This window comes from Narcine bancroftii, chromosome 3 (genome assembly GCF_036971445.1).
Source record: "Narcine bancroftii isolate sNarBan1 chromosome 3, sNarBan1.hap1, whole genome shotgun sequence".
NCBI lineage: Eukaryota > Metazoa > Chordata > Chondrichthyes > Torpediniformes > Narcinidae > Narcine > Narcine bancroftii.
The window spans coordinates 217,422,278-217,444,413 of NC_091471.1; the positions used below are offsets into that span (position 1 = coordinate 217,422,278).

At 43.7% G+C, this 22,136-nt stretch overlaps 1 protein-coding gene across 3 annotated transcripts in view; it reads right to left on the bottom strand.

Annotated features, from left to right (window-relative positions):
- The window catches only part of sec24d (SEC24 homolog D, COPII coat complex component), a 291,170-nt gene that overhangs the window by 219,110 nt on the left and 49,924 nt on the right, over positions 1-22,136 (bottom strand). The window contains exon 1 of one of the 3 annotated variants that reach the window (XM_069926600.1): positions 15,368-15,503. The exons of 1 other annotated variant lie outside the window; for it this stretch is intronic. The gene's annotated coding sequence lies outside the window, so the exon portion shown is untranslated. Of the gene's footprint in view, positions 1-8,443; positions 8,546-15,367; positions 15,504-22,136 lie in introns of those variants that run through there. One more of the 3 variants, XM_069926601.1, reaches the window with a different exon arrangement.

Here is a 22,136-nt window from a genome sequence, read left to right on the forward strand (position 1 = left end):
ATCTCCTCCCCTTAAAATGAAACCCTCCCTAACCCAAACCCCCCAAAAAATCAGTCATTTCTTATATATATTATTAACATATAATAATATACTAACAAAAAGAAACAGAAATAAGAAATAAAAAGAATAATATCAGTAGTGGATTGGAGGAGGACAAGTCAAAAAGCACAAAGTACTTACTATCAAGTATCATCTAAAATACCTGGCGAGGTCACACGGGAGAGCGAGGAAAAACTAACCCCCCTATATATAGGCTCCCTATTTGTAAATATGTAACCACCACATATTGATGACATCATCAAGTTGGCAGACATGCCAGGAAATGGAATGTGGAGGAGAGTGAATTGCAGCAGGAGAGAGCAAACCCATTCTTAATGGGCAGGGCTTCAACAGGAAATAGATTCAAACTTTTCAAAACGGGCTCAGAATATTACTTTGCAAAATTTACAAACAGAAACTGGAGCACATGGTTGGGGCTTTCGAAAACATTGATGTTCCCTGCATAAATATAAATGAAAATTTTCATACCAGTTCAAATGAAAACTGGACCATAGGGCAAAGGTTGAATGCAGTAAGATGAGACTGTTCATGAAACCTTGGGGAGTTATAGTGCACACAAAAAAATGGAACAAACAAAAATCCACCTAACAACACTCCAGGAGTACCTTTGCCACACAGGCTGCAGCAGCTAAAGAATGCTGCCTGTTCACCACCACTTTCTCAAGGACAGTTTGGGGTGGGCATGGCATTTTCATTCCACAAAGAAAGACATAAAGCACTTCATTGAACCACTGGGCTCAAAGAAGAACAACTGGACAGAAATAACAGAAGAAATAGATTCTACTAACTCAAATTATGATGGAGTCCTGCAGAAGACAGCAATTACAATGGATAGTAGTTGACTCCAAATATGACAAAACAATAGAATGAAAAATGCCTGACCTGTTCATTAAGACCAACAGACAGAAATTCCTTTATGTAGATCATTTATTGTATAGGTACCGCACGAATGGCAGTCTCTTCAATCTGAGGCGCCTGCAAGCTCACACCAAGACACAAGAGCAACTTGTCCGTGAACTACTCTTTGCAGACGATGCCGCTTTAGTTACCCGTTCCGAGCCAGCTCTCCAGGGCTTGATGTCCTCTTTTGCGGAAACTGCCAAAATGTTTGGCCTGGAAGTCAGCCTGAAGAAAACTGAGGTCCTCCATCAGCCAACTCCCCACCATGACTACCAACCCCCCACATCTCCATCGGGCACACAAAACTCAAAACGGTCAACCAGTTTACCTATCTCGGCTGCACCATTTCATCGGATGCAAGGATCGACAACGAGATAGACAACAGCCTCGCCAAGGCAAATAGCGCCTTTGGAAGACTACACAAAAGAGTCTGGAAAAACAACCAACTGAAAAACCTCACAAAGATTAGCGCATACAGAGCCGTTGACATACCCACACTCCTGTTCGGCTCCGAATCATGGGTCCTCTACCGGCATCACCTACGGCTCCTAGAACGCTTCCACCAGCGCTGTCTCCGCTCCATCCTCAACATTCATTGGAGTGACTTCATCTCCAACATCGAAGTACTCGAGATGGCAGAGGCCGACACCATAGAATCCACGCTGCTGAAGATCTAACTGCGCTGGGTAGATCACGTCTCCAGAATGGAGGACCATCGCCTTCCCAAGATCGTGTTATATGGCAAGCTCTCCACTGGCACCGTGACAGAGATGCACCAAAGAAGAGGTACAAGGACTGCCTAAAGAAATCTCTTGGTGCCTGCCCCATTGACCACCGCCTCAAACCGTGCATCTTGGTGCCTCACAGTTCGGCGGGCAGCAACCTCCTTTGAAGAAGACCACAGAGCCCACCTCACTGACAAAAGACAAAGGAGGAAAAACCCAACACTCAACCCCAACCAACCAATTTTCCCTTGCAACCGCTGCAACCGTGTCTGCCTGTCCCGCATCGGACTTGTCAGCCACAAACGAGCCTGCAGCTGATGTGGACATTACCCCTCCATAAATCTTCGTCCGCGAAGCCAAGTCAAAGAAGAAAGAACAGTACCACATGTCTGAAACGCTTGAGACCAACCAGATGCTTGGTGTTTGTTTTTTTTTCCAGTTTTTGGAATAAAACCAAAACAAAACAGCACAGTTGGATCAGCAAAACACTTATATCAGCAGTTAAATAAAGTCTAATACGTACCAAAATAATGATCTCTGCCATCGGTCCCCGACACCTCTCAACCACCGAAGCCGGTCTGCGACTACGAACCCCATTCCTGCCCGGGAGTCCAAGGTCCCCGTTCCTGCCCGGGAGCCCGAGGTCCCTGCTCCTGCCCGAGAGCCCGAGGTCCCCGCTCCTGCCCGGGAGCCCGAGGTCCCCGCTCCTGCCCGGGAGCCCGAGGTCCCCGCTCCTGCCCGGGAGCCCGAGGTCCCCGCTCCTGCCCGGGAGCCCGAGGTCCCCGCTCCTGCCCGGGAGCCCGAGGTCCCCGCTCCTGCTCAGGAGCCCGAGGTGATTTCTTCGATGCGGACAGCACCGCACCTGAAGTTGAGAACGGAGTCGCTGAATCCGGCTGCAGCTGATGCTGAAGAGTCGGACCCAGCTCTGTTTGCCATCTTCCTGGCCAGAAGCAAAGGTCTCATGTCTTTTTTTTAATGTTATTGTAATCAAACTAGCGTCAACAGAGCCCCCACATGGGCAAGTCAGGTGTTGAATTATGTTCCACTTGTGACGTCATGTTGACGCTAAAACAAAGTTTGATTGTTGGATCTTTTCTGGATTCAGATCTTTGGATATGGAATACTTGACCATGTACTGATTTCAATCATCCTAAATATCTTAGAGATGCAAGATTCAAATAACAGGAAACCCTTTGCCACCATTTCAGGAAACTGGTCACACACTCACATATGTGCCCCACAGTGGTGCACTACAGTTACTACAGTGAGAAGTGTATATTCTTATGCATTATCCTGACTATAAAATAGCCCTCTTTCTCAAGATAAAGAAAAATTGTGTACTTTATCACTTTCTTTACAGTGCAACTTAAGTAACTGAACTTGTACACTAGTTTGTTTACACAACTATTTTTAAATAGTTCTTACCGATATTGCACTGGGGGCAAATGTTGCTTCGCCATCTTGTGGACTTGGCTGCGACTGTTGGGCTCTGTGTTGCTGGTCCATGTGTAGGTGATGTAGCTTGCTGAGCTTCACCTGACAACTGCTGTGTTGATGTTTCAGTATTAGTGGTTGTGGTCTCTTCACTCGATACCTCATTTGATGTTGGTGTTGCAGGCTTTGCTGGTATTAAAGCTTTCTGCTTCGTCCAATCTTGTGTCGGTCGGATGTGAATTTTGTTCCTCCTCAGCTGATTGCCAGAGTCTGTCTTGATGTCTCAGCTTCTCTGATAACCTTTGCTGGGGTTCATGTTTTCAACATCGGCTCTTGAATGTGCACATGTTGCCTTCTGAAGAGTTCTGGCAGTGTTTGTGCATGTTTGTTATAATGCTGGTGTCCTTCTTCTTGGGTGACAGTCAGTCTTCTTCTGGTTTCCTCCTGGTCTTCTGAATGGTGTATTTTGCTTGGCAGAGTTGTTTTATATCTCCTGCTATTTAGAAGTTCTGCCGGGGACTTCATGTCAGCCCTTAAGGGGTGTTGCTGGTAATGACTGAAGAGCGAGGTCTGGGTCTTCGTTTGTTTTGCGACACTTAACCAGTGTGCGTTTCACAGTTTGCACTTGTCTTTCAATGAACCCATGACCTTTGGGGTAGTATGGGGATGCTGTAGTGATAACAAATCCAGCTTTCTGAATTCTTACGACGTGAACTGTGTTCCATTGTCACATATTACTTGCTCTCATTTCTGATAGTTGACGCTCTCAGGTCTTTCACCCTTTTGACAAATGGAAACTTAGAGTAATAACAGGCTACTATTAAATATCACTCTTGATTCTCGGTGAACAAGTCTGTTCCCCCTGTGTGCCCATGGCCTGGCAGGTACTTCTGTAAAAATCATTTCCTCATTTTGTTGTATGTTTCTGTACTTTTGGCAATATTTGACATGTAGCCACCATATTTTCAATGTATTTGTATATACCAGTCCAGAACATGGCTGACTTCTCTCTGGTTTTCTATTTCTCCATTCCCATGTGGCCTTCATGTATTTTCTGGAGAATCTCTTTCTGCACTGTTTCAGGTATAATTAGTCTTGATCCAGCCAGCAGAACACATTCTCCAATGATATGTTGTTTCTGATAGACTGTGGAGGCCCGCAATTGCGGAGATCGGGCCAGCACATCGCGTAGCAGCAGACTCCCAGGACAATGAACTGGCGGGGGTAGAAGCTGCAGATCAACAGCCCTAAAATGCCATTGGTCAAGCTGCCCAGCTAACTCAGCAGAAACAGGCTGGGGAAGAAGGGCATTCATATGCATGGATGTTCCCGCCCATTATTGTTATTCATATGGCTGACTCAGTTGATCAAAGCAAAAAGTAGCCTTTCCAGCCCTAATAAAGTGAACTTAACCTGCCACACTGCATGTGTGTGTGTTTCTTTGTAACAGTCGGCTACAAGACCAATATTGACGTATTGAAGGCTGTATCTGCTTTATCCTCTCTGGCCATCCTTGTATTACTTGTTGAGAAAGCATTTGCAACACATCGTCCTTATTGGTTTCTTCTCTGATCTGGCTTAGTTTATTACTGGTCACACTGACTAGATGATTATCTTGATCCCCTTTTCTTCCATTTCATATTTTTCATTCAGGGAAAGTCGTGACAAGGTATCAGCAAGCACCATCTCTTTGCCTGCTATGTATTTTAAGTCAAAGTCATAGCATTGTAGTCGTAGAAGTAATCTCTGCTGTCCAGCTGGTGCCCTGTTTAGGTTCTTTCTCTGGATGTGTTCCAGTGGGCGATGATCACTTTCCACTGTAAACTTTCTTCCATACAGAAACTTGTGAAAATTTTTGCATCCGTATACGACCGCCAACAGTCCTTTCTCAATATTGGCATATCTGGTCTCCGCAGTTGTTAGTGCTTTTGAGGCAAAAGCTATTGGTTTTCCTTCTTGTACTACTGTTGCACCAAGGCTTCTGTTAGATGCAGCAACTTGCAGAGTGAGGGCTTTTTCTCTATCATAATATCTTAACTCCACTTATCTGCATATTATTTCTTTGAGCTGGTCAAAACTTCTCTGATGTGATGGTGACCCCACTGAAATTCCATGTCCTCCTTCAGCAATTCTGATGTTTGCTGTGTAGTCTGACATATGTGATATGAAGGAACTCGTGTAGTGGACCAACCCAAGGAAACTTCTGAGTTCCTTTTTGTCCTTTGGGTAATGGCTTTAACTTTCTCTGGGCTTGGATTTACCCCATCAGGAGTGTACACCATTCCGAAGAATTGGCATTCCTTCTCTTCTATAATGCATTTGACTGCATTAAATTTAATTCCAGCTCCTCTTGTTCTCTCCATGGCCTGGTGTAGATGAAGATCATGAGCTTTTCCATCTCTGCAAAAAAATCTGGATGTCATTTGCGATGCCACCTGCAACTTTATACCCTCTGTAGGTCTCATCGATCTTCTGTTGGAACATGTCCTGCCTCACCTTTAGGCCAAAAGGTAGTCGCAGGAACTTGCAACGACCAAATGGAGAAGTGATTCCTCATCTAGTTTCACATTTCAGTATCCATTCTTAGCATCCAGCTTGCTGAAGATTTTGGATCCTGTTAGTTCTGCTGTGATGTCTTCTAGTGTCAGTGTTGGGTAGTGACCCATTTTTATTGCTTGATTGAAGTCTTTAGGGTCCAGACATATACTCAAGTGGCCATTTAGTTTTTCTTTGATCACTATGGAATTTACCAGTCAGTCGGCTCAGTCACTTTGGCCATGACCTGCATCCTTTCCATGTCCTTCAGTTCTTGCTCCAGCTTCTTCTTAATCTCTAGTGGACCTTTCCTTGGAGCAGGGATGACTGGTTTGCAGTTTGGATCTAGGGCGATGGGATATTCAAAGTCTCCAAAGCATCCAATTGAATTATCAAAGCATTCCAGGTATATGCTCATGAGCTCAGCCTTGTTTGTGACTGGAGGTCGGTTCTCCAATGGTGTGTCTCTTTTGATCCTTTTGGATATCTTCTTCATCTCGATCTCATAATTGACAGAGATCAAATGCAACACCTGGCAGCTATCCAGATCTAGAATTGCTGGTCCGTCTGCATCTACCACGTAGAAGGTAGAGAGGATGTTCTTTCCCTTCTGGTGGCCACTGATCTTAGCTCTGCTTAGCTGCTTGAACTTCGGTCCACCATAGATTGTTAATGTGACATTTGCTGTTTCCAATAAAAGGATACCCTTTTATTATATTTGCTGGGAACATCTGGCAATGGAGTCTGAGTGGGAGGACATTGCTTTGTGATCCAGTTTCCAGCTTCAACTTTAGGTTAAATATCGTCGGCTTGTTCTGGATTGTCCTGTGTATTTGGATCCTTGTGTGCAACTCGTTTCTTTCTTTCATCAAACCCAACATCTCGTGAAGGGGTATGGATTCTATGTCCAGTATCTGGGTGTCGGAGTCCTCCTTGTTGTTTCCTTTTATGTGGTGGATCTTCTTCTTGTCTTTTTTTTCCCTCTGGTATTACTGTTTTCTTCATACCAGACTTGTACATCTTCGCCCAGTGGTTTGTTTTACCACAGGCTCTACATTCAAAACCGTATGCGGGGCATTTGTTTCAGTCATTGAAGGGGTGTTGTCTGCCACACTTCCTGCAGGTCTTGGGGGTTTGAACTTTTCTAATTGTGTCCTTTATAGCATCAAACCTTCCTTCTCTTTGCTGTGGGTGGGTCTGCATAGATAGGGATTTAATTTGCATCCTCGTGGCTTCAAAAGCTCTGACTGTGTCTATAGCTTCGGCCAATTCAGTTATCCTTCCCTATAAGAGACTTTTGCACTTCAGGATGGACACACCCCCATATTAGGTGATCAACTAATCTTTCTCCTATATCCTTAAATCTGCATTTTGCAGCAGCAATTTTTAGTCTAGTGAGGAAGTTATAAACAGTCTCATCAGTATCTTGCACTAAACCTTGAAATTCATAGCATTTAATTCTATGATTAGACCTGGGTTCAAGGTGAGAAAAAAAAACTTTGCAAATATCTGCTCTGGATCATTTTTTTCCACCTCTGTAAGCTCCCAGTTATTAAATAAGTCAAGGCCTCGCTCCCCTGTCCAGAGAAGTAGATAACTGACCTTCTCTGCTGTTGCATTTTTAAAATAGCTTTTGAATCCTAAATTGCACTTCTGCTGAAACTTTTTAAATGATTCAACAATGTCTTCAGCCCCCAAGTGCATCACTGGGTGAACAGCTGTTGCTCCAGCCAATTTTTTTCCAGTAATGTTTTTTCTTTTCTTCCCCTTCATATTTTAGTGACACAATCAATTGTATGGCTTTATTCCTGTTCTCTTATTCCGCTGCCACCATGTTACATCTCTGTGTTACTTGGGAGGCTTCTTAAATAACTTTGAGATGCAAGATTCAAATAACAGAAGAGCCTTACTTACTGATGTCTTCCACCATCTCAGGATACTGTTTAGAGACACTCCTATACATACGCCCCACAGTGGTGCACTACAGTTACTACAGTGAGAAGGGTGTATTCTTATGCAGTGACAAAATAGTTCACATTATCCTGGCCATATAACAATAATAAACAATTCGATCGCACAAGAGTTCTATCGAGAGTGTCCTAGCTGGCTGCATTATAGTGTGGTACAACTGCTGTAGAGCATCAGATCAGAGGTCAAGCCACAGGACCATAAGCGTGGCAGAGAGGATCATGGGGTCTCCCTCTCCCCACCCCCCATCAATGAGATTTACTGGGACCATTGTCTAAGAGGGCTCGCAAAATCAGTGAGGACCCCTACCACCCTGCATGCAATATTTTCCAATGATTCCCATTGGGAAAGAGATACAGGAGATTCAGAGCCAGAACTACGTGGCTGAGGAACAAGGACAGTGAATAGAGAGGCTGATGAACTGCTCATACAAATCTTCTGTGACTCAACTATTTATTTAACAATAATACTCATTTATTTTAATATCTGCATGTGTACTGTGCACATAATGTGTACCGTTTGTATGTGAGTTATGCCTGCATGTATGTTTGCAGCATGTTGCACTGAGGTTCAGAGATCACTGTTTTTGGCAGGTTGTACTAATACAATCAAGAAATAAATAAATTTGTATTTGAAATTGAACCAGTCGTAATTACTCTACTGTTTACAGTAAAATAATGGTTCTTCTAAGATCCTAGGTTGCCTTCCAAGCTTCCTTATACACAAAATAAAATATGACCTTTCCAAACCAGAGGAGGAACATTTGGGATGGTGTGAAGACATCAAAGAGATCTAATGCAAGTGGTGAATGGGCATGCTACCTCACAAACAAAACATCTGTCCCACCAGAGGCTTTCTCTGAACATGTCTGCTGTTCCCATTTTGGCCTTATCAGTCACTTCAGAACATTCAAAGCCAGAGTGGAAGGAATGTTATCCTTTTTCTAAGGGACAAAGCAGAAATAATAAATAACCAAATAGCCAAATAACAGTTTGTGTGGCATTGAAACCGGCCATCTCGGCCCTTCAAGTCCACGCCAGTTCATTCAAACAATTCCACTAGATCCCCCACCTATTCTCTACCCATAACCCTCTAACCCCCTCCTATCCACGTATATATCCAGCCTCCTCTTAAATGAAAGAATTGACTCTGCCTCAACTATTTCCTCCAGTAGATTATTCCATTCAGCCATGACTCTCTGAGTGAAGAAGCATCCTCTAATGTTTCTCCTAAAATTTTGCCCCCTTACCCTTAACTTATGTCCTCTTGTTTCAACCTCCCCTGGTCTCAGGGGGAAAAGTCTACTTGCATCAAGTCTATCTATTCCCTTCATAATTTTAAACACCTCTATCAAATCTCCTCTCAAACGTCTACATTCCAATGAATAAAGTCCTAACCTCTTCAATCTTTCTCTGTACTCTAGGTATTTTAAGCCAGGCAACATCGTTGTAAATCTTCTCTGCACCCTCTCCACCTTATCTATATCCTTCCTATAATTTGGAGACCAGAACCGAACACAATTCTCTAAACCTGGCCTCACCAACACCTTAAATGATCGCAGCATCACTTCCCAGCTCCTATACTCTACGATCTGATTTATGCCTTCTTAACCACCCTGTCAACATGGGACACCACCATAACTCCAAGATCTCTTTGTTCTTGTGCATTCCCCAATGTCCTCCCCTTTACTATATATGTCCTATTTTGATTATTTTTTTCCGAAATGAAGCACCTCACATTTCTCTACAGTAAATTCCATCTGCCATCTTTCAGCCCAACTCTCCAGACAAACAAAATCCCTCTGTAATCCCTGAAAACCTTCCTCACTATCCTCCACTCCCCCTATTTTCATATCATCTGTGTATTTACTTACTCAGTTAACCACCCCATCATCCAAATCATTAATATAAATTATGAACAACAGGGGACCTAGCACCGATCCTTGTGGCACACTGCTCCTCATAGGCTTCTATCCTGACAGACAGTTGTTCACCATGACCGTCTGCTGTCTCTCCTTCAGCCACCTCTGAACCCATCTTACTATTTCTCTATTAATCCCTCGTGACTGAACCTTCCTTACTAACCTTTCATTTGGAACCTTATCAAAAGCTTTGCTAAAATCCAGATAGGCTACATCAACTGCCCAACCTTCATCCACCCTTCTTGTCACTTCTTTGAAAAACTCAACAAGGTTAGTCAAACATGACTTCCCCTTCACAAACCCATGCTGGGTACTCCTGATCAATTCCGGCTTATCTAGGTATTTATACACACCATCTCTAAGAATACCCTCCATAACTTTCCCTACCACCAGAGTAAAGCTTACAGGCCGATAATTACTTGGCCAACACCTCGTGCCTTTTTTAAACAACGGAACTACATTAGTAACCCTCCAATCCCGTGGCGCCATACCCTCCTCCAGTGATCATTCAAATAGTGTCTCTGCAGTGTCTCTGCTATTTGCTCCCTGACCTTCCTTAACATCTTGGGGAAAATCCCATCTGGACCAGGAGACTTATCCACTTTTACTGACCCAAGAAGCTCCAAAACCCTCTCTTTACTAATCTCTATCTTTTCCATAACAAAGCCATTTGCTTCACTTATCTCACACAGTCCGATGTCCTTTTCCTTCATGAACACAGATGAGAAAAAAATTATTTAATATTTCTCCCATCTGATATGGTTCCTCGCACAGTTCACTGCTCTCATTTTCCAGCGGTCTTATTCTATCCTTAACCCTCCTTTTACTATTCACATAGCTGTAAAAACCCTTAGGATTCATTTTTACCTTATCAGCTATTGACACCTCATTCTTTCTTTTTGCCTTTCTAATTTCCTTCTTAAGGTTTTTTCTGCAATCTATGTAATAAGCATACATCTTATCCATTTTTTGCTTCTTAAATTTAGTAAATGCCCCCCTCTTATCCTGAACCAACTTCCTTATTTTTCCAGAAAACCACGGTTCCCTTAGGCTTTTGGCCTTGCCCTTCGATCTGACTGGCACGTAACAATCCTGTACTCTCAATATCTCTTCTTTAAATACCCTCCAAATCTCCTTGACATCCTTTCCAGAAAAAAGATCAGCTCATATAATTTTCTGCAAATCCCTTCTCATTTCTTCAAATCTAGCCTTCCCCCACTCAAAGACCTTCAACTTCGGTCCTGACCTATCCCTTTCCATATTTAAGTTGAAGCTAATGGACCCATGATCACTGGATCCAAAGTTCTCACCAACACACACTTCCTTCACCTGCCCTATTCTGTTCCCTAACAATAGATCTAACACTGGTAGGCACCTTAACATATTGCTGCAAAAAGCAATCCTGAACACATTGTACAAAATCTAAGCCACCCTCCCTCTCACTGATTGTGTTTCCCAATCAATGTTAGGAAAATTGAAATCCCCAACTATCATAACCCTATTTCTACTACACATCTCGGCTATTTCCCTGCACATTTGCATACCCCTTTATTTGTAGCCTCACCTTTCTTATTTTTTAGTTCAACCCACAGAGCCTCGCGCGATTAGTCCTCCAGTCTATCTTGCCTCAGGACAGCTGTATTATCTTCCCTAATAAGCAACACCACACCTCCCCTCGTATCCCACCAGTTCTGTCACGTCTAAAGCAGCGAAATCCTGGAATATTTAGCTGCCAGTCACAACCTTCCTTCAACCATGTCTCACTAATTGCTATCACATCATAACTCCATTGTGGTGATATGTAATTACACCACTAGGTCACCAGGGGTCATCCCGGTGACCTTGTATATAAAGCAGTCCGGAGCTACAGTCTAGCCTTCCAGGTTCGTCTTGCAGAGAGACAAGACCTCTTAGTGTACATATTAGTTTATTAAAGCTGACTTATACTCGCACTGCTGGTGAGGTTATTGTCAGTACAGCCACGTGTCAATCCACACCATTAGTTCATCCACCTTGTTTACCACACTCCTTGCATTGAAATAAATGCATCTCAGAGATCTTCCACATTTAACTCTCTGCCTCTCACCCTCTCTACAATTGTTACTATGGCCACTATTTATTACCTGCTGCTGTTCCACCTCCAGATTGTGTGAAAAAGCCTTTTTTCTTTGCCTAAAGACTCTGTTCTTGTTATCCTCCCTGACATGAACCCTTGTTCCCAACCTTACTAGCAAGAAGGTTAAGATTATGAGACATGGAGGCAGAAATAGGCCATTCAGCCCATCGAGTCTACCATTCCATCATGAGCTAATGCATTTTCCCACTCAGCCCCACTGAGTTTTCTCGGCATAACCTTTGATGCCCTGGCTAATCAAGAACCTATCAATCTCTTCCTTAAATACACTAAATGGACTCCACACTGGTCTATGGCAACAAACTCCACAGATTTACCACCCTCTGGCTAAAAGATTTCCTCTGCATATCTGTGCTAAGTGGCCGCCCTTCAATCCTGAAGTTGTATCCTCTTTTCCTTGCCTCTCCCACCATGAGGAACAACTTTTCTACATCTATTCTGTCCATGCCTTTCAACATTCAAAATGTTTCAATGAGTTCCCTCCTCATTTTTCTAAATTCCAATAAGTACAGGCCAAGAGCTGTCAAACATTCCTCATTTGATAACCCTTTTCATTCCCAGAATCATTCTTGTGAACTTCCTCTGAAACCTCTCCAATATCACCACATCCTTTCTTAAATGTAGAACCCAAAACTGCTCACAATGCTCCAAGTGAGGTCACACCGGTGTCCTATAAAACATCAACATCACATTCCTGCTCTTATTTATTTTATTTTTCTGTATTTAGACATACAGCACGGTTACAGGCCATTTTGGCCCACGAGTACGTGCCGCCCAATTACACCCAATTGACCCTCAACCCCACAGTACATTTTAAATGGTGGGAGAAAATCGGGGACCCCAGGGAAAACCCATGCAGACAGGGGAAAAATGTACAAACTCCTTTACAGACAGCACAGGATTCAAACTCCAGTCCCGATCGCTGGTGCTGTAAAAGCGTTGCAATATCTGCTACACCAACTGTGCCACCTCTCATATTCTATTCCTCTTCAAAAGAATACCAGCATTGCATTTGCCTACTTCACCACCGACTCTCTGCAAGTTTATCTTCAGTCTATCCTGCATATTGACTACATGTCCCTTTGCATCTGGGCAAAGTTTTGTTAACCAAATGGAAATTCCATATAGAAAAGCTCAAAAGTTCAAAATCCATAAGATACTATCGACTTCCATACCACATCAGATCTTTGGTCTGAAAGTGTTCATTCCTTTATCGTCATGTACATAAAAACCCAAAATGTGTCCTTTTTTGGTTGCCATACAGGCACAAGAAGGGGCAGCACTTGTCAGGCACACCTATCAATAAGAGAAAGCAAATCATCCCGTCAGTAGGTCCGAGTGTCTGTGGATTCACCACCGACTGAGTGTCTGTGGACATGTCTCCTATTGAGAGTATCCATGAATTGACCTCCTACTCCGTGTCTATATATTCGCCTTCTGTCCAAGTGACCGGAGATTCGCCTACTGTGCTTCACAACATCTGCAGCTCCACAGCCTCCTATTTGCTCCAAACCTGTGCTCCTGGTTCCAAAACTCTTATGCCATTCAGGAAACACTATAGAGGCCTTTCAGGAACCTTCCCCCTAATCAATACACTCACAAATCCCAGCCCCAAAACCTGGAGCTCATAAGCTAATCTCCAGCTCTCTGCAGCCTAGCGTGGGTTCTTCATTCTCCAAGTCCGCTGCTGTGGTCACCTTCCCTGTAGGTGCCTCTCGGAAGCTTCTCCTTCTCAGTAGGGTGATATTCTCCCAATCTGGCATCCGGCACTGGTCTGCTGATCTCTTCGAAGCTATTATTCTTGTGGTCTGCTGCCTCAGATGTGAACCTCCGCAGGTTCATCGATGCTGAAAAAGAACACCGCCATCTCCTTCTGCAGGCCATTTTAAACCGGTACGGGGCCATTAGTGTAATAATTGGGCAGTTGGGCTCTGAAGAGGAGTGTTGTGGCTGCACTCTCCGCTCTCTGGCTCTGCACCAGTTATTGCAGTGCCAACAGGAAGAAGGACCAAAGAGCTGATTCCAAATGTGAGGTGGGAAGGACTGTCCTTGACATCAAGGCATAAGAGCCAGAGAAAAATAAAGTCGACGAGCATTGCAGTGAGTCAATCGTGACACTCAGCACTACCTTTTCAAAGACAATGGTGAATGAACAGTAAATCTGAGCCTTGCCACCAATGAAAAAAGATTTTTAAAACAAATTAATTTGGTGAATTTTATCAACATTCAACCTGAAATTTCAACAAATCAGGCGGAATACACGGGAAGGATGAACAATGCAAATGTTCCGCACTGACTGTGGCTAAACACAATTCCAATGCCATCTACAAATTTGCTGATGATACCACAGTCAATGACAGAATCACAGAAGCAATGAGGAAGCGCACAGGAGGGAGAAAGATCAGCTCGTTGAGTGGTGTCACAACAATAACCTTGCGCTCAAGGTTAGCAAAACTAAGAAGGTGGTTACGGACTTCAAGAGGGGGAAATCAGAAGAGCGTGAACCAATCCACATTGAGGGGTCAGCAGTGGAAAGGGTCAAGAGTGCCAGATTCCTGGGTGGGTGACAAGATCTCTGAAGATCTGTCCTGGAACATCCATGTTGATGCAATCACAAAGAAGGCTTGCCAGTACCTTGTGAGGATTTGTGGAGCTTTGGTCCGTCACCGAAGACTCTTGCAAATTCCTACAGGTGTACCCTTCAGACTGGGTTGGAGGAGCCAATGCACAGGAGAGGAAAAAAGCTCCAGAAGTTTGTTAACTTGGCCTGCCACATCACGGGCACCAGTCATCATTCCATCGAGGACATCTACAAGAGGTAGTGCCTCCATCCTCAAGGACCGCCTAGGGCTTGTCCTCTTTACTCTGCTACCTAAACATCGGGATAAAAGGTACAGGAGCCTAAAGACGAGGCGCAAAAGCAGCTTCTTCCCCTCCGCCATCAGATTTCTGAACGGACAATGAAACCACACACACTTCCTCACTTTCTCTTCTGTTCGCAGGAGTTTACTTACTTTTTAAACGTAATTTATCGCAATATTTGCACCTGTAGCGATGCAAAACCACAAATTTTATGACAATAAATTCTGATTCTAATCCAGCAGTGAAGTGCCCATCATGACACAGTGACAAACACATTGCCAAAGGCCAAATTAAAATAAATCTCAAAAGTACATGGTTATGAATGCAACTGATATTGATGAGACTCATTTACTGCTTGAGTTTTTTTATTTAATATTGGAGCGGATTCACCCCCTTCATGGAGACATCTGCCACAACCGCACATCACTGGATGCAGCTGATGCAAGGCCTCATTTCTCAGCCATTAACTTTTAATCAGATCAATTCAGACTGATTGATTGCCCAAATATTGAGACAGCCCTAAGACCAGTATTCGTCTAAATGCTCTAATAAGAAATGTCGTTCTGAACTGACACTCAGTTCACAGAGCTGTCAAGTGAATGAATTGCCACGTCAAACTACCCACGCATTTGACCTATGCTTTCTGTTTTTACTCTTTATTGCAAATTAACATTTCATGCAAAACATTTCCATTTAAAACATTAACATTTAATGCAAATTTCGGAACAACTGCCAGAGACATTAAGCTAGATCGCAGCAAATTAGCAAACCTTTCAACACTAAAGCATGCATGCATATTGTAATGTGGTTTGAAAGATGTCAATTTACCTTGGCGGGGGTCGGTGGGGGACCGACTGGACGCTGCTCTGCCGGCTCTCGGGGTAAGCGCCGGTGTCCAGCGGCTGGGGAAGTGCCACGTCAAGGAAACGCCGCCGCGGCCGGCGCTCGCTCACGAGCCGAGCACGGCCGGCGAGGCGCTGCGCACGCACAGCCGTGCTGGGCGCCCGGAGGCACACGTCAGCGCTGGAGGGACCCAGGGAAAGGGCGCGGGGACGAGAAGGACCGAGGGGGCGGCCCGGGAGACGTGGACAACTTTTGTCTGAGGCAGCCAGAACTTGGCACTGCTGACCAGCTGGTCGAAGAAGACAGGGAGGAGGAACTAGACCTTGAAGGGAATCAGGAAAAGTATGAGGAGCGGTCAGAAGCTGTGGCTTAACTCCCAGGAGGTTCTGGTCACCAGTCCTGGGTGCCAACAATCACTTAGCAATGGTTACATGCCCACTGTGCCTACCTACAACTGTTGTAAGGGCTGCCTGATCTCTGGATGCCTCCTGTGGGGTGCAGGGGAGAGATGTTGACAGACATTTGGCACCACACACACTTTATATTTCAGTCATTAGCTCATGATGCATCATTGACTCCACAAATGCCCTACATCTCATTTGGTAAGTGTTGTACAGGTAGACAAGAAGGAACAAGAGTTAGCTCGGTAGCCCATTGTACCCATTCAGAACTGATGGGTGAGCTAAGACCATTTCCCTGGCTTGTCCAATATTTCTTTGTACCTACGGTTGATGTAAGAGTTAAAATTAACAATTCATCATAGCCGTGCAGAAATATCAGACACATTTTCACCATGCTTTCTGATTATGCCTGTTCGAACTCCAGAGAGAGAGAGAGAGAGGGAAAAGTTGGAAATGCTCAAAACAGAGCATCTGTGGAAAGAACTGAGAGAGAGAAAAGAGATGTTATTTTTCTCTTTTTCCAGTTCTGATAAAGAGTCTTTGACCTGAAACATCAACATTATCATTGCTAGCTGATATGTTGAGCATTCCCATCATATTTCTGGTATATGCATGGCCTGGTATAGACCAAATCCCTAGTTCTAGACTCCTCGACCAGCAGAAATTATTAACATTTTATCCACCCTGATAATGCCATTTGATTTCTTGGCAATTTTGATCGAATTATCCCAACTTTAAGGGTGAAATAAAACATTGGTTCTCTGATATATCCTGGAAACCAGGACTTTCAAATGTGTGCCATTTAAAACCTATATTTAGAAGCTACACTTATTTTTGGCTAACAAGTTATTCTCTGTATAAAGGTGCAACTGGACTGTAATATGGTGTAGTCAGAGGCTAATAACTTGCAGAAAGCAATCTTTTAGTCCATATGAAGGCAAAGATTTAGTAGATGTTTTATCTCTAATATTACTTGGACCACATCATTCTCAAAGCTGTTACATTCTTTGTTTGATTAATGCATGTTTTGAACAGATATAATGCACCCCCAGGCTACACTACTCCATCTCATTCTCATTAATCACTTCTCACTCCATGCATCTGGGGATTTCTTCCAATTGGTTTTAAAAAAGGCCTTGGCCTATGAAGGGCTGGGTGTCACATTTGTGGCCCGAAATGTGAAGTTAATAAAACATTAAACACAAGTTTTATCAGGTAAACTTCTCAGGGTCTTTATTCTCCAGTTTCCTTTGTTCTCCTGCTTGTGCTCTTATCTCTCTCTCATACCACGTGACTTCCGGTACATCTCATACATATTCATTATCATGACATCCCTCCTTTAATCAGAAATAAACTTTACCTTCACTTACCAATATCCCTCGGAAACATACAAACATCGTAACTAATGGTAATACTATAACACAACTACATAAAATTTACTTCCTACAGCACTCATACATGCACTTTATGATTTAAGATTAAAATACTGTCCCAAAGTTCTTATTAAAACTATGGCACAAAGTCTTCGTATCGTTTGGGCACTTTCCGGTTTCGTTTCGGCCTGCCTGCGATATTGTCGTCGCTTCTCGGTTGTTCACTCTCGGCGTCGGACATACTGCTTGCCACGGCTCCGAGTGTTTCTGGCGCTCTAGTCACTTCATCAGGAGTGCTGGTAACTGCCTCTGGAACATCATTAGGTCTCTCAGTTTCAGCATCTCGTATTGGCCTTTCAACCTCTTCGCTCGATGTATCTCTGGACTGGTACCTTTTTACACCTGATACATTTCTCTTATACAGGACTCCAGTCGGAGACTTGACTGTCACCATACTGCCACTTCTGGATACGACAGTATAGGGTTGATGGTAATAAGGTGTGTCTAGCTTACCACCAGTTTCATGCCTCACTAGAACATTATCTCCTGACATGATGTCTGAGTACTTGGCTCCACGTTTCGAATCTGTGTACAGCTTTGCTGCACCTTTCTTTTCAGCATCGTGGTCCCTCATCTCCTGGTCGTCTCGGATTTCCTTTATTTCTGGCATTTTGTGCGGATTTTTCTCCCAAAAAATGCTTCTGCAGGACTTTTTCCAGTGGTTGCATGAGGCGTTGCTCGATAGACAGCCACATAAGATAGCAATGCTTCTCGCCAATTTTGTCCTTCTGCGTGTGCAATCCTCAATCGTTTTTCAATGGACTGATTTTGTCGCTCTACTTCTCTGTTGGCTTGCGGCCATTTCGGAGTTACTTTATGATGGTGGATACCTGTGGTCCTCATTTATTCCGCAAATGTCTCTGAAATGAATTGTGGACCATTGTCAGAGTATAATGTAACAGGTAATCCATATCTTGCGAATATCTCTGCTAACGCTTGTATTTTTTTTTCAGTGGTTGTGGACTTCAACACCACGTACTCATAGTATCTGCTGTAGTAATCTATCACTACCATAATTGATTCACCCGTCGGTAAAGGTCCAAGAAAATCAACAGCTACATCGATCCATGGTCCTGTCGGGAGTTGCGTACTCCGGATCGGTTCTGGCGGATTACTCCTACTTGTGATTTGACATCCATGACAAGTTTTAACAAATTTCTCTGCGTCTTTATCACAACCTGGCCACCATACCTTGGTCCTGAGGTTTTGCTTGGTACCAACAATACCTAGGTGTCCTTCATGCGCTAAGGATACGATCTTCGGTCTCAATCTTTGCAGTATCACCAATCTGCAACCTCTTAATACACACTGTCTGATGCAACAAAGTTCGTCTCTAATGGGAATGTAAGCCTTGTGAGTACACTTGTCCCATTGTCCACTCTGTATGCATTCTCTTACTTCCCTGAGTTCTGGATCAAGTTCGGATTCTCTCTCGACTTCCTTCGTAGTAACAGCTTTCGGTGTCGACTGAATAGCTACGAAGCGTACAAAGCTCTCTGTTTCTGTTCCCAATTCTGACTTGGATTGTGGACCACCATCCTTCACCAATCTGGACAGTGGATCTGCAATGTTTGTTTTCCCTGCAATGTGGATTACTTTATATTTGTAGGGTTGTAGTCTGAGTACCCATCTCTCTATTCTGGCACATGGTTTGGATCTAGGTGCGTAGATCACCTCTAATGGCTTATGATCTGTGATGAGTTCAAATTCAATGCCGTATAAATATGCATGGAACCTCTCACAGGCCTATACAAGTCCGAGTGCTTCTTTCTCTGTCTGAGAGTATCTTCTTTCCACATCTGATAACGATCTGCTGGCATAGGCAATGATTCTTGGTCCTCCATCATGCATCTGGACCAACACGGCTCCTAAACCAACCGGGCTGGCATCCGCTATGACTTTGGTTGATGCCGCCGGATCGTAATATCCAAGAGTTTTTGCGTCTGTCAGGCTTTGCTTCAGCGCTGTGAACGCTTTCTTCTGCTCAGATCCAAAATGAAATGGTACACCTTTCCTGGTTAGTTTCCTTAGTGGATCTGCCACTGTAGCGAAATTAGGAATGAACTTTGCACAAAAATTGACCAATCCCAGGAAACTCCTCACTTCTGTTGCGTTCTGAGGTGCACGTGCTTCTGCAATAGCTTTCACCTTGGCCTCTGCAGGGTTTAGTCCTTCCCGTGTAAGTCTGTGTCCCATGAAGTCCATTTCTGACACACCGAACTGGCACTTGTTTCCATTCACGGTAAGGCCTGCCTCCTGTAGTCTAGATAGTACACGCCTCAACCGTTTGTCATTGGTGCATGGACTATGATGTCATCAGAAATGTTAGCAACTCCAGGAATGCCTTGAATCACTCGATGGATTTCATACTGGTAGATCTCCGAAGCTGCATTAATTCCAAATGATAGTCTCTTGTAATGATACAATCCACAGTGAGTCACAAATGTTGTTACATCTCGGGAACCTGGATCCAGCTCTAATTGATGATAGCCCCATTTCAGATCAATTTTTGAGAATACCTTGCTGGTAGTTAGTTCTTGAAGTATTTCCTCCACTGTTGGTATAGGGTGTCGTTCTCTAATTATAGCTTCATTGGCCATTCTCATGTCAACACATAGTCTTATGTCACCCTTTGGTTTGGGCACAATCACGACGGGACTGACCCATTGTGTCGAATGTTCCATCGGTTCAATAATGTCTTATTCGATCAATTCTTTAATTTTGGCTTCGACTTTCCCACGAAGTCCAAACGGATTTCGGCGCATTGGTTGAGCCTTGGGTTTGACCGTTTCATCTACCGCTAGCTTCAATTGTCAACCTTTCAGCTTTCCTACTCCTTGGAAGACTGCGGGGAATTCTTGCTTCATATCCTCGTATGACTGAATTGAATTGACACAAGCTCCAATATGAAGTATTGCCAGGTCTTGCGCTGTGCTTCTACTCAGCAATGGTTCTCCCCACTCTTCTATGACCATAAACTCTGCTTCGATGTACTTATCTCCAGCTTCAACAGTTGCAGTAAAACATCCAATGGTCTGCAATGGCTTGGTTGCTGTGTATGGATACAGTTTCTTGGAACACTTCTTTGAGGTACAGATGATCTTTATCCTTTTCAACTTCTCCCATAAATGTCGATCAATCACATTACTGTCACTGCCTGAGTCTACAATGACCTACTCTGTCCCTCCTGGGTAACATCATCATCACCGTCTATCTGGCGAATGGTATCTTTCTTTCCAGGATACTTTCCTTTCCCCAGGCTTTGCCTTTGGAAGTTGTACTCTTCCTCTTCTGGTCTGCATTGGACTTGCTTTTGCACTTCTTTGCAAAGTGGTCCTTACCTCCACACTTTCTGCAAACTTTGCCTTTGGCCAGGCAATATGGGTCTTTTCCAAAGTGACCTCGGTTTCCACATCTATAACACTCCACGTCCTGTGTCGACGTATATCTTGGCTGGTTATGGCGATGTGAGAGCCTCTTAATTTGCAGGCTTGAGTTGTCTTTCAGGGTCATGGTATGAAATTGCCCTTCAACAGCCTCTAATGCAGCAGCAATGGTTAAAGCATCGGTGAGTTCCAACTCACTCCCTCTTTCCAGTAGACGTCTTCTGAGTTTATCTGATCTACAGTGCTGTACGACTTGATCCAATAATTGGTTGTCCAAATCAGCTGCCATGTAATTACATCCAACAGCTAGCTGGCGTAGTCTCGTCATGTACTGAGCAATTGTCTGGCCGTCTTCTTGTCTCGTTCTCCGAAACAAATGGCATTGAAATGTAGCATTCGGTGTCACTACATAGTGTGCATTTAATGCATCTACCGCTTTCCGGTACTCATCCTTTCTTCCAGTATTCAAAAGTGTCTTAAATGTTTCCCGAACTGCGGCTCCCACAGTGAAAAGAAGTAACGCCCTTCTCTGCGCTTTTTGTTCAACTGTACCGGTATCTAGAAATAGGCCACGACTGTCGGCGTAGGATTCAAATTCTTCCAGCCATGCCTTCCACTTCACACTTACAGTGCTTGCATCACCCATTGGGTCAAAATGAGCAATTCCACTATGTGTTAGAAAGTCACCGTCTGCACCAGCCATGAGGAAATATTCCAGCCCCAAAAGTACTGAGTTAAAGAGAAAATTCTTATCACCTTGATAATCCTCTGTAATCTTGTTTAGTCTTTAATTTTCTTCAAGCTTATCCCATCCTCGTCGCCAATGTCACATTTGTGGCCCGAAATGTGAAGTTAATAAAACATTAAACACAAGTTTTATCAGGTAAACTTCTCAGGGTCTTTATTCTCCAGTTTCCTTTGTTCTCCTGCTTGTGCTCTTATCTCTCTCTCATACCATGTGACTTACGGTACATCTCATACATATTCATTATCATGACATCGGGATCCAGTGCAATGCACAAAAGTACGGGAAAATCTCAGCAGATCAAACAGCGTCAATGGGAAGTAAAAGGCAGTTCGGGCCTGACAACAGGTTCCGGTCAGAAATGTTGACTGCCTTTTTTTCTGGTATTTGGGCATCTCAAAGATGCTTCACACTTTATGTCATATGTCTTTTTACTCAAGTATTGCATGGATAGAACTGAGATGGAGAGAGTTAGTATCGGCAAGTTTTTAAGGATTTTTATTTACAACACAGGAGAAAACCTGTACATTTTGGAGGGTGGGAGGAAACTAGACGTCATGGGGAGAATGTACTAACTCCTGATAGAAAGCGCCGGATTCCAACCCTGGCACTGCACTAACCTCTACACTAACCATGCCACCGTGGGAGATATCTGCAGTTCATATATCAGAGGACTTCTCCTGGAACCACAACATTGAGGCAACTGTGAAGAAGTCACCCTAAATGTCTTTGCTTTGTAAGGACTCTGAGGAAATTTGGCATGTTGCTGAATACTCCATTAAACTTCTT